The sequence below is a fragment of the Elgaria multicarinata genome, chromosome 21 (assembly GCF_023053635.1).
Source record: "Elgaria multicarinata webbii isolate HBS135686 ecotype San Diego chromosome 21, rElgMul1.1.pri, whole genome shotgun sequence".
Classification (NCBI taxonomy): Eukaryota; Metazoa; Chordata; class Lepidosauria; order Squamata; family Anguidae; genus Elgaria; species Elgaria multicarinata.
The window spans coordinates 12,973,929-12,987,710 of record NC_086191.1 but is presented as its reverse complement, the minus strand read 5'-3'; positions in this window follow the sequence as shown (position 1 = coordinate 12,987,710).

Below are 13,782 nucleotides of genomic sequence, written 5' to 3'. Positions count from 1 at the left end.
ATGTGGGCAGGGGAGAGGGCGGAAGGTGGCTTCTGGAGCGCATGCGCCGAAGAGGAAGGGGGCGGTACTTTAGCTTTAGAAAGCGGGGATGGGAAGAGTTGGATTAAAAAGGTGGGGGGGAGGGGAAAAGGGCGGGAAAGTGTGGTTTCTTTTTTAAAAAAACTATCAACTCAGGACGCCGGCGCGCGTGCGCACTGCAGCGTTGGAGAGGTCTCTTCTTCATCCCCGTCTCGCGCTTGGGGAGGACCGTTGGGGGGGGGGATGTTCCTTGGGCGCTGATTGGCTACAATTTCTGCCCTTAAAAACACAACACAACTTAGAAACCAATTTCTGCCCTTAAAAACACAACACAACTGATAAATCAATTTCTGCCCTTAAAAACACAACACAACTTAGAAACCAATTTCTGCCCTTAAAAACACAACACAACTGATAAATCAATTTCTGCCTTTAAAAACACAACACAACTGATAAATCAATTTCTGTCCAAAAAATCAAAACACAACTTAGAAACCAATTTCTGTCCTTAAAAACACAACACAACTTAGAAACCAATTTCTGTCCTTAAAAGCACAACACAACTGATAAATCAATTTCTGTCCTTAAAAACACAACACAACTTAGAAATCAATTTCTGCCCTTAAAAACACAACACAACTTAGAAATCAATTTCTGTCCTTAAAAACACAACACAACTTAGAAACCAATTTCTGTCCTTAAAAGCACAACACAACTTAGAAACCAATTTCTGTCCTTAAAAGCACAACACAACTGATAAATCAATTTCTGCCCTTAAAAACACAACACAACTTAGAAATCAATTTCTGCCCTTAAAAACACAACACAACTTAGAAACCAATTTCTGTCCTTAAAAACACAACACAACTTAGAAACCAATTTCTGTCCTTAAAAGCACAACACAACTGATAAATCAATTTCTGCCCTTAAAAACACAACACAACTTAGAAATCAATTTCTGTCCTTAAAAACACAACACAACTTAGAAATCAATTTCTGTCCTTAAAAACACAACACAACTTAGAAACCAATTTCTGTCCTTAAAAGCACAACACAACTGATAAATCAATTTCTGCCTTTAAAAACACAACACAACTTAGAAATCAATTTCTGCCCTTAAAAACACAACACAACTTAGAAACCAATTTCTGCCCTTAAAAACACAACACAACTGATAAATCAATTTCTGCCTTTAAAAACACAACACAACTGATAAATCAATTTCTGTCCAAAAAATCAAAACACAACTTAGAAACCAATTTCTGTCCTTAAAAACACAACACAACTTAGAAACCAATTTCTGTCCTTAAAAGCACAACACAACTGATAAATCAATTTCTGTCCTTAAAAACACAACACAACTTAGAAATCAATTTCTGCCCTTAAAAACACAACACAGCTGATAAATCAATTTCTGCCCTTAAAAACACAACACAGAAATCAATTTCTGCCCTTAAAAACACAACACAACTTACAAATCAATTTCTGTCCTTAAAAACACAACACAACTTATAAATCAATTTCTGCCTTTAAAAACACAACACAACTTATAAATAACAGACACTTGGTTGCTGTGTGAAATAAAAAGGAAATTGTTTTAAATACTTGTATCTTGCTTTTCTAGCCTGTGTCCAAAGCAGTTTACAACGACAAGCATATTTATTTATTATTTTCAATATTTATATACCGCTCCCCATTGAAAATTTCGGAGCGGTGTACAAGATGAAACAAAATAACAGAATAAAACACTTTAAAATAGATGTTAATTTGTACAGTGAAACCGTGGCAGGTCATTAAGGAAAGGCTTCCTGGAATAATGAAGTTTTCAGGAGGCGCCGAAAGAAATACAAAGTCGACATATAAAACCAATAAATTAAAAATAATCATAACAGGAGGCCATTCGAAAGAATCATATATGCTAAATAGAAATATCTACTTAGCATATGCTACCCTCTGGTTGCATAGCACTCTTCTGATTTGAAATGAAGCATAACTATTAAAAAAAACCTGCTTATTTTATTGTTTTACTCTGTACAGCACCATGTACACTGATGGTACTACATTATTATTATTATTATTATTATTAATAATAATAATAATAATATACACTTCCAAGCATCTTCACCACCACTTAAATCCCTCTTAAAGACCCCCCTAAAATACTTGCTGAAATTTCAGACTTCCCCCCCTTTTTATCCTGAAAGCAGATACAAGTGAAATTATTTCATAGGCAGAAAGAACTTGAACCCAGTCTGGCCCATGTATTTTCTACATGCAGTGAAAGCTGAATGCCTTTTGTAAATATTAATAATATTTGTGCTTGGGTCAGTTCACACGCCAGGTTTGCTTTTTTGCATAGCATTGATGGGCGGTAGATTCAAGACAAGCCGGGTAAAGTAATTTATAATTAATTTATGAAATTCGCTGCCACGAAATGTGCGGATCGCTGCTAACCGAAAGACAACAATTGCCTTCATGTCCAGCTTGTGCGTTTCCCCAGAGATATCTAGTTGGCCACATTTATTTATTTATTGACAATATTTATATACCGCTCCCCATTGAAAATTTCGGAGCGGTGTACAAGATAAAATGAAAATAAAAACAGAATAAATGGAAGCAAAATGCTGAACTAGATGGGCCTTTGGGCTGATCAAACAGGAGGATTCGTCTTGTTCTTCAGTTCAAACTATATATTTCCTGCATAGAGCAATGAGTTGGACTAGATCAGTCTTCCGTGACCTGGTGCCCTCAAGATGTCTTGGAATACAACTCCCATCATCCCCTCAAGACATGTCTGGCTCTTCTGGGAAAATGTAGTTGTAGTCCAACGCACCCAAAGAGCACCAGAGTTCTTGCAAGATGGAGCCTGGGAGAGGTGATTTAGGCTTAGAAGTATTATTATACTTCTAAGCCCAGATCGCTTACCACAGAATAGGGCAGGCTAGACTAAATGATCTCTAAGGTCCCTTCAAATTCTATTTTGGATTCTAACCCTTTCTCTTCATCATGCACTTTACTGCAGAAAGCCGAACCTGCCATTCTTGCCTCGTTTAGGATTCGTTTTTCCAGGTTTGAAACGAGATTTCTTTTTTTCAAATTTAAATTCACATTCTACATTTCAAAACTGCTTCTGCTGCACTTGAAACATCTTGTTTATCGCATGCTTTGGCCCAACCATGTGCAGAGACTCCCTAGCAACAGAAGTCACCGCCAAGAATAAGCGGCACGGTCACGATTTTCTATGCAATAGCAAGGGTGTCAAATGCTTTTCTTTCTTCTTTTTTGCATTTATTTTCATTTTAGAGAGCTGGTGTAACATGTTACAAAGAGCTGCAAACCAAGAGACACTCCATTCATATCTCGCCTCAGCCATACAGGCGACCTGTGTTCATGCAACACAACCCAGAGTAGGGATCGAATTGTAGGTTGTTGAATCGTGGGTTATTGTGTTGTGAAACCCAGCTGTGCTGACAAGCCATGGCTTGTTAATCACAAATAAACCACGAAGAGACTCCATTGCTTGTTGTTGGGTTGTGAACTCCGGATTGTTCGTGGTTAACAAGCCCAAGAGGATAGAGCCCAATGAAATAAGTCAAACGGTGAGAGTGGTAGAGGAAGGACAGGTCTTCAGCAGGGTTTAATCTAAGCTGAGGGTCATCAGAACTCAGAACGTGGGAGTTCAGCTCTGGAAAGGCTGAGAGTTTTTAAACATAAGCAGAGCGCTCATCACAACTGAACCATCACAACCGGCCCAAATACATCTGGGATTGCAAATAAGGATATCCAGGTGCAATTTCCTGGCAGATGTGAAGTTGAAATCTTAGCGTGCAAGTTCAGCTACAACAAAACGGGCCAGGCACTTCTGGGGAAAGCCAAGGTCCCAAATATTTTTTATTTGTACTACACCCCAGATCCACTGAACAGACACCCTGATTGCAGCACCCTAGATGTTTAAAAGTATTAATTTGATATGGACACAAAAACTATTTCTCCTATGGATGGTGGGGGTCAGGCCTCGAGCGGCTGAGGACATTTTTGCTCTCTGCAACCTGTTCCTAAGGCAGGCTGAACTTTTGTCACATCCCAGGAGAAAGGATCCTGTCAGCCTGTTTTTGACCTCCAGCCATCCAGCGCAGCCGTGCAAAGTTTTCTGAATATATGAGCGGAAAGCATCTTTGGCGCGAGGGGAGAGGAAAGGGAGGAAGTCATGGGAGAAGGAATACAGAGGCGGCGAAGAGGAGGCTACGGAGGAGTTCGCGCTGTGTATGATTTCTCCTTTCATCATCAAACAACAAATTGATCCTGGAGTATCTCGCTGGGTGATGAGAAGCTTCTACTTTGAAACGCAAAGACAGAAAAGCTTTGGATCTTTATTCTCAACCCTCCCATGCAATCCCTATAGATACTTATTCCTATTGCCATAGCTGGAGGGGATGGCTTCTTTGCCTGAGGCTGCAATCCACGTTACTACACTTAAGCGGGTTGAGTCTCATTGCAGCCAGTGCGGCTAAAAGTCTTTTTAGTGCAAGGAAATGTGGTGTGGGTTGCTACCCGTTTTTATCAGCTTCCTAATCAAGCTTCCAACATGTATATAGCACGTTTCGAATATTCAAAGAATCTGACATGATCTTAGTAAACCTTATAACAAGCCCTGTAAATTGGGGTAGTACTATTATTCCTTTAGTACAGACAGAGAGCTGAAGTGAAGTGAATTATAGCTTGCCTAATAAGGTCACTTAGGTCTCAATCCTATGTATGTTTAGATAGAAAAACATCACATCCTGGATACTACAATTGCTTTCACCAGCCTTTAATCTGGAATTTACTCAGTTTTTGTGTGCAATCCATGTTGTGGATTCTTGTGTCTTGTCCCCTGCCTTCAAGCAAGTTCTCTGTCGTGCTCCAGCCTCAAACCTGATCTGTGGTGATTTATTCCCTTGCTCGGCTTCGTCCATTTTCTTCTGCTGCCCCTTACGCCTGGAACGCTCTTCCAGAACATTTGAGAACTACAAGTTCAACCGCAGCTTTTAAAGCTCAGCTAAAAACTTTTCTTTTCCCTAAAGCTTTTAAAACTTGATTTTGTTCTGACTTTTATACTGTTAGTTTTACTCTACCCTGTGCCTGTTTGGTGCATTCTCTTCCCCTTCCTATTGTTTTATTATGATTTTATTAGAATGTAAGCCTATTTGCTATTTTATTGTTTTACTCTGTACAGCACCATGTACATTGATGGCGCTATATAAATAAATAATAATAATAATAATGTGCGTGTGTTGCATTTGCAGTAACAGCCTGTCCAGTTGGTAAAATGCAGAGGTTTTTCAGGGCTACTTGCTACCTTTCCCTTTCAAAACAGCTAGTTAATTTCTCTCCATTCAATCAAAGTTCACTTTCAAATTTAAAATTAAAGTTAATGAGCAATTCGGTTAATTAATGACCCTGCACTATACAGGGAACATGAACAGGTTAATTAAGAAACATTTGTGAGTACACTAAATGCAACTAACTTGCCACTTTAAAAGGCAAGGAGAAATGAGACATTTGCTGAATGGGAATAAAGATATAGCAGATCGTGCCCACGGGGGTGGGCATTGATAGATTTTTATAGGGGAAAATGGTGCTATATTAAGTACACGCTACCTTTTTAATTTCGCATCCAACTGATTGTGGCAAAATAAGGCTACAGCAGTGCTATAGGACCCCAATGCAGAAGGAATGCCGAATTGAGTTTCCTATCCGTAACTGATCTCGAGACAATGAGAGCGTTGAATGAATGGTCTCTGCCACATCTTGCAGACAAAAAAAATGAAGTTATATATTTCGATGCCGGTGGTTCTAGGCAGGGCACATATGAGGATTTATGAGATTTATTGCAAAAGAGAGAGAGACATGTAAACAGTGTTTTGTATGTAAGCAATTTAAGCCAGGCACCAGAGGGCGCTTGGGTTGCAGAATCTGTTCCTCAAAGGTACAGAAGTTCAAACCGCTTTTCCCTCCTTCCAGCTAGGAAGAGGACGTGCAGTGGGGAACAGGGTGGCAGGAGTGGTGAATTAAACCAGGAGGTGGTGCAGAGTCACATCAGGTTCATTTGTTGAAGACTTCCCATTGCATCATGGGATGCTGCCGCTTGCTTTTTTACTGGTTCATATGATCCCGGGCTCAGGTTGTGTGTCAGAGACCCAGCGTCACCTCTGGAGGAAAGGTCCCTGGGGTTGGAAGCAGAGCCCTAGAAGAACGAGACAAATAGCCAGAGGACCTCCTACGCTATGGGCTTCTTGCAGATCTCCATGTTACATGGAACTGATGTGTAATGCCCCCACACATTAACCCATTCCTGCCTGCCTTATGCAACTTGAATCCTCCTCCTCTCCCTCTGAAAGGACAGGGACGTAGAGGGATCACGGGACTTGGTCTAGACCTCTGCTTTGTGAATTGGCTTTTCCCTCTCTGAACATTACCTGTCTCTTTGTCTTGAATGTACTGCAGAACAAGGGCAGGCAGGCCTTAAGCTTGTGGAGTTTACTTTGTTTTTTGGGGGGGGGTTGTTTTTTTACCACAACCCCAAGATCCAACAAAAACCGAGGGGAAAATAGCGGTGCAGGCGTTGGAACGTACATATATTTAGAATTAAGGAACAGAGTGTCTCAGAATACATGTTTGGCTCAAGAAACAGCTTTTATGAACCGAGCTTACAAATCCTTTCACCCAAAGTTCCAGATCCTGGTCTCTCATCTCACCAGTTTTCTTGGGTTAAATAGCCTAATTTAGGCCATGGCTAGACCAGGCGTATATCCGGGGATTCCCCTGGGATCATCCCTGTGCATCCACACAGGGGATCCCGGGAGCAGGCCGGGACGACCCCTCCATTTGCCTGGGATAATCCTTAGGTCTAGCTAAAGCCTTAGTCCTTCCCACAAGAATTTCTGTTGGGAGTCAAAAAGCCCTGGCTGATCTACTTCAAATCACCCAGAGATCTACCAGTAGATCCACCTACTGCCCAGCCCTGCTGAAGAGCATACGAAGAGCATGAACCTGTTCAGCGAGGAAAGATGAGAGTAGTTAGTAACTCCGGAGGCCCACAGATGGAATGAGACGGGAACGTCTCCATCACTTCCTTCATACACTTGAGGTGCGCATTCCTCTTTCAAAAGATGAGACCAATATCTCCATGCGTGCCTATTTGCAGATAGCGTGTATTCCCGCACACGTGAATGTGATCAGAGCAAACGGCAATCCCTGCCAGAGTCTTTAATGCAGCTCACTGCTTTGTTTGCGTGAGGAGGGGAGAACCCAAACCAGACTGAACACAAAAAGAGAAAGTGCTCTCAAAGGTGCCAATGAAGATTTGAAAGAAAAAGAAAAAAGCATAAACCCAAGACATTTCATAATGACCTCCTACTTCAGGGCCATTCTGACAACTTGTTTTCATTGGCACCGTTAAGCACACAGTCACATTTTGTATGAACAGCCACAGCCGGCTTTTCATAGAATCATAGAATAGCAGAGTTGGAAGGGGCCTACAAGGCCATCGAGTCCAACCCCCTGCTCAATGCAGGAATCCACCCTAAAGCATCCCCGACAGATGCTTGTCCAGCTGCCTCTTGAAGGCCTCTAGTGTGGGAGAGCCCACAACCTCCCTAGGTAACTGATTCCACCGTCGCACTGCTCTAACAGTCAGGAAGTTTTTCCTGATGTCGTATCTGGCTTCCTGTAACTTGAGCCCATGATTCCGTGTCCTGCACTCTGGGGGGATCGAGAAGAGATCCTGGCCTTCCTCTGTGTGACAACCTTTCAATTATTTGAAGAGTGCTATCATGTCTCCCCTCAGCCTTCTCTTCTCCAGGCTAAACAGGCCCAGTTCTTTCAGTCTCTCTGGGAACCAATGGAGCTGATAAAAGCACTAGAGCAGCCTTCCTCAACCTGGGGCGCTCCAGATGTGTTGGACTACAACTCCCAGAATGCCCCAGGCTGGGGCATTCTGGGAGGTGCAGTCCAACACATCTGGAGCCCCCCAGGTTGAGGAAGCCTGCACTAGAGTGATATGATCAAAGAATACGCCATTCCATTTAGTAATCCTGTGGTCCTATTCTGGACTAATTGCAGTTTCTGGACTGTTTTGAAAAGCAGCACCACATAAAATGCATTGCAATTGTCCAAGTGGGCATTTGCCAGAGTGTCGTTAACTATGACCAAGCTATCTCCATCTAGGTATTTTTGCCGCTGGCCTATCAGCCGAAGCTGATAGAAGGCGCTTTGAACCACAGGGTCCGTTTAAGCCTCTAACGGCAACGCTGGATCAATAAGTAGCCCCGACGTGATCCTTTTAGGGGGAGTGCAACCTCTTTCAGAACAGGGTGAGTGCCACTTGCCACCCACTAACAGTACCTCCATCTTTTCTGGGTTAAGTCTGTTTATTCACCCTCATCCAGTGCATTATCATACCTGAGCAGTGAAAGTCCACAGCCTCACCTGCATCTGACGGGGGAAAAAACAGAGAAAGCCGAGTACCATCTGTACGCTGGTGACACCTCAATGCACATCCCCTCCCCACCCGGCTCATAGCCTTCTGCCGTTCTACGCTTGAACTTGCTTTCCCAACCTGCCTCTCCTTTCCCAAGAACCCTGCTTCAGCCCAACTGCTCCCATCTCCCTCTGCTCTTCCAAACCTGGAACCACGTTTGACATTTATAGCTGCGACAGTTCTTCTCTGTCAAGAGCTGCAGGCCTCCTTGCAGGCCTGCCTCACGCTGCGCCGGCGGTGGATCTAGTTGCAAAGCGAAATAGACGGGCGCAAGAAATATACGGGCGCAAGAAATATACGGGTGCGAGTGCCAGGCTGTTTCTCCTCTCTGTGTGTGCAAACCGAATACGCTTTGGCTGGCATTTCAAAGGCATCTGGCCTAGCTGAACCATTCCACCGCCCCGTCATCTTGCTCTGAACAGCTCCCCTGGCTCCCTACAGCTGCGGCCTTTATTTTGACATTTTTGCAGGATGGTGGTGGTGGTGGTGGTGGTGGTGGTGGTACTATTTCACTTGGCAACCTAGAAACCTGCAGCTATTGCTTTGTGAATGACAAAGCAGCTCAGGAAAGGCTGGGGGGGGGGGAGACAGAGAGAGAGGTTCCTTGCACAGCCAGCTCATGTATCCTGTCTCCAGGGGAAAGGCCAAGGTGACGGCAGTAGGCGAGGGGAGGCTGCATTTCACCACGTTGGCTCCTTTCCCAGGCTGCTAAAGACAAGCTCCTGTGTCCTTCTTCCAGAGAGGGAGGCCACCACCCCCCACCAGCAAAAAGAGAGAGAGAGAGAGAGAGAAATAGGGGCTTATGGCTCATCTGAGATCAATGAGATGTTCTTCCTGTCGTATTGCCCCCTGCCTCCTCCTGCCCCAGGGAGCACAGCACCGCTCCTTTTCCTGGGATTCTCCCATCTTCATCCCCCGTCTGGTGCGAGCCATGGCAGCCTCCTGCTTCCCCGTCAAGGCCTCTCCAGGTCTGGGGTTTGTGCCAGTCAAATTCTGCATCCTCTTTTGGCCGGCCTGAATGGCCGCGGCGGCCGGAGGGACAGAGGCGGCTTGGATCCTGTCTCTTCCCGTTTCCCCCCTTTCTCCTGACGAGTAGAGCGGGCAGGAGGATGGCTTGGCACGGCTTGATTGAAGGCACAGCTGCCACTGCTGAAAGCTTAACCCCTCCAGCACCGAGGGGGGGGGAGAGACATAGGGCTTCCTTCCCCCCCCCCCGCCCTCCGGGAACAAAGGGGCAGGCGTGGCGCTACGCCTGGGGGTGGGTGCTGCAGCTGTCGGGCCCTGGGGACGGCACAGGAACAGTGGGACGCCCGTCGGCTTGAGCGGGCACGCTTAACTGCCCTCTCTTGCCACACAGCAGTGCCCCACACACAGGTAAAGAGCCCAGGCCGGTGTCACGAGCGGACTGGCTGGAGATACCGGCCGCTCTGTCCCCATCCTGTTGTGGGCATGAAATAAACAAACACACCTTCCGGAGGGTTTTAGGGATCTGCTTTTGCTGCCACCCTAGCGATAGCAGATCTTTTCTTGTGTCCTTTCTCTTCTGGCAGCAGGGCAGGGGGAGGAGGGAGGGAGGGAGGGAGGGATGGGGGGGGAACGTGTCTGTCTCTTTAAGACTGTCAGGTTGCACGGAGCAGATGCCATCTGCTTCCAGTCCTTGTTCTTTGTGTGGCTGCACAAAAGAGGGAGCCTTGTCTCTCCTGAATTTACACCCCCCCCCTCTTTGTGTTGGGGTGGAGCTGGGTGCAGGCAGAATGCAGCTGGGGGAGGTCTGAAGCCCGGGTGAAGAAGATGGAGGGAAGGAACCATATTTGGGAGGGGGTGCAGGGCAGATTTAGTGCAAAAGTAAACTTGGGTTTTTCCAGACCTTTGCACACTGGAGAAAGGTTGGGGGGAAGCCAGGGGCTTCTTCCGAGGGTGACACCGCACAAACGCAACCTCAAATCTTCCCTCTCCCCAACCTCGAAACGGCGCAAAGGCGTTGAAGTGGGAAGGTCCGGGGCGGCTGAAACCTGCAGGGGCCATCCTGGGGAAGGCAGGCGGGCTTCGCCAAAGGCGGTGACCGAAGCGCGGCCTGGAATAAAGCCATCCAGCAAACCCCAGGAGTAGCGTGGGGGGCGTGGGTTTGCGCCGGTGGGAAAAGGTTTCACACAATGCATGACACACTAGGAGCCATAGGGACGCTTTTCTAGAGGGTGTGTGTGTCTTTCTGCCACGGGGGAGGACTGGAAAGGGGGGTGCGGAGACTGTGGTTGTGAGTGAGGTGGGGACCTTCGAGCGGGCAAGCAGAATGCTACATCTGGAGACAGTGGAAGTAGTGCGCAGGGATCCCTACATAGGCATGTGCGGACGATGGGTATTAAGTCTGTGGGGTGTTTGGGGAGGGGGACAGTTGTCCAGGACCTGGGAACAGCGTAGCCTGGGGGTGGGGTGGGGTGTGAACCCCTATTCAAGGTGAGCATTGGCACAGAGCGTGGTTTATAGGCCGGAGGGGTGTCGTGCCTCCGTGTCAGGGTGAAGTTTATGGGGCAGCAGCTGGGGACGGAAATGTGGCTTTACCCCGGCAGAGGGAGGGGGGGGGAAAGTCTGACGATGTTGAATAGGGTGATGGGATAATAGCAGCATGTGACAATGGAGAGAGAGAGAGAGAGATGGCTCTTTGTGTGCACAGAGGAGGGAACCCAGTGTGAGCCAGACCTGGGGGAGCACGGCTGTGGTTTTTGGTGGAGGTGGGAGAGGATGGCCGTGCGCGCCTGCGTTTTCTGAGGCTGGGGGGGGAAACGCCTACGTGACCCCCATCAAGCCCTTCCTCGCCCCTCTGCTCTGGGCCGAGCTGCAGGCCAGGCGCGCTCCCTGGAGGGCAATCAGAGCCTTTAATCTTCAGCAGGATGGAAAACGGCTGGGTCTCTTCAGAGCTCTCACTTTCCCTTCCATCAGGCCTCCTCCCTCTCCTTCCTCCAACCCCCCACCCCACCCCGGCGCACGCCATGTCCTTTGGCTTTGATGTTCAGCTTCTCCATGGCGAAGCGGGCAGACTTGGGGAGTCAGAGCCGGATCTGTATGTGAGCATGCATGTGTAACGCGCACGCAACCCATACATGTACTATTAATCTGACAATGCCGCGGGGAACGCAGCTTGTGCGCGGAGGAGACTGGGGAGTTTGCAGCGCTAGTCAGCATCTACTGTAGGCTCCATCGCCGGAGGGTGCCTCATCCCACAGCCCCGGCAGAGGAAGGGAGGAAGGGAGGGAGGCAGGGTTGACGAACCGTGGGCTCCGTGCTGACAGCAGTAGGCCTGAATGGCCTCATATGCGGTGAAGGGACCAGGCAGGCCATCCGCTGGTATCTTCTAAATTTAGGACCCTTGATTATAGTCTGGGGCTTGGAAGGAGCAGAGGAAAATTCCCATCGAATAGAAACGGAGGAGGGCGAAAACACAGGCTTGCACAAGTTCACATCCCGAGAGGCTTGGAGGATACAGGCGTGGCGCGTGAAAGACACCGCCGTCGCCCCCTTTCCAGGCGCACAGGATCATCGATCACGGTCACACTCCGCCTCAGACGTGCAACACGGCTTGCTCTCCGCTAAACGCGTCTATACAAGGTCTTTGCGTTGTGCAGCTGCCACAGACCCAGATTTCTTCTCCTGCGTGGATCCCAAAGGGAGAAATATAAACCGGACCAGGTGATGTTTTTTAATGCAGCAACGGCTATTGGTGTCAGTCAGGAGCATACAAGCTTCGGAGCGGCGCAGAGCTCTTTTGTTGAACAGAATGAAGACAGACTAAAGTAAAAAAGGAAGAAAAAAGAAGAGCTCTGTGTAATTCCAAAGTTTGCATATCCACGAATGCAATCATTATAATCTAATTTGTGTGTGTCTATGCACATGAATGTACACACACACTCCCTCTCCTTTTGTAGTCCCTGGCCTGACGGCTGGATGAACAGTTGGGATGAAATCTTGCACTCGTGCTCCTCCCATTGGAGATTCTTGCCATTTATTGTGTGATCATTCACCTCACTTCAAATCAAGGGATGTCAGTATAGGGCCCAGGTGTGCATTTCTGCCTTTGTGACTGTGGTAGGACAAGGGGGCCCCCTTTCCCTCACCTCACCGTCCAGTTTCGGCTGATGCACTGCGGCATGGTCAGGCAAGCCCTGGCTGCGAGGGGAAGGGAGGCCAGATCGCGTTGGCAGAAGACACCTCCCGGAGAGACGGGACCGACAGGGCTGCCCTGAGAAGCGAGGTGGCATTTCTCGCATCTGAGCCAACATGGAAGCTGAACTCCAAGCGGGGCAGTGAGCCAGCAGGGCTGTGCTGCTGCAGGCGATGCAAACGCCCTCCCACCGCTCCCGTCAGCGGAGGCCGCGGGCCTGTTCCGAGCCTCGTTTGCTTCCCTTCCAAATCTGCTGGCCGGTCCCCACTGCAAACAGAGTGAGTGGGTGGCGGAAGCATTGAGCTACCGCTGGGTCTCTCCTGTCCTCACTGCACAGGGGCTTGCATTCGCTATACGCATTGTCTGAGAGCAACCAACGCACACACACACACACACACACACATATATATATATATATATATATATATATATATATATATATATTGCCAGCAGCCTCCAGATAGTCCTCTGCAGCAAATCAACCATGCCGGGGGCTTCTCCTGGGCGTCTCCATCCATCCCGGGTCCTGCGATGGAAGCGATAGAGAGAAAACACACGTAGGCTTCTTGGCTGGCCCTCTCGGCCGCTTGGCAACTGTCCTTCCTGGGATGGTAGCCTGAGCTCTTGTTCTCAACCCGACTCCCCGCTTCTCGCTCGAAGAAAGCGAAGGGCTGCGAGAGGCAGAAGTCCAGCAGGGAGTCAGCAGATCCGTGGTGTGTGGGAAGAAGGCCGCGTCCTTTTGTGTCGGCAGCTGCTCCTTCGATTCCTCGGCCTCCATCGCTGCCCACCCCGGCATCCAGACTCCGGGCTTCCTAGCCTCTTGCGAAGCGCGTTCGCCCGGAGGACACACACACCGGTTGTTGACTGTTTCTTCTTATCCCTGACAGACTCTCCGGTGAAGCAGTTTTTTCAGGCCTGCTGCCGCGTGGGTGGGGGGAGAAACAAGCGAGCAGGTGTCTGTGTAGACAATGCACTCGCTTCCTCGTGCAGGGGTGGAGAAGGAGAAGCAAAAGGGAACAGGGAGGAATAAAGGTTAGAGAAGGCTTTGCCCTGTGTGTCAGGCTGTGGGCGATAGCAGGCTAGCCCA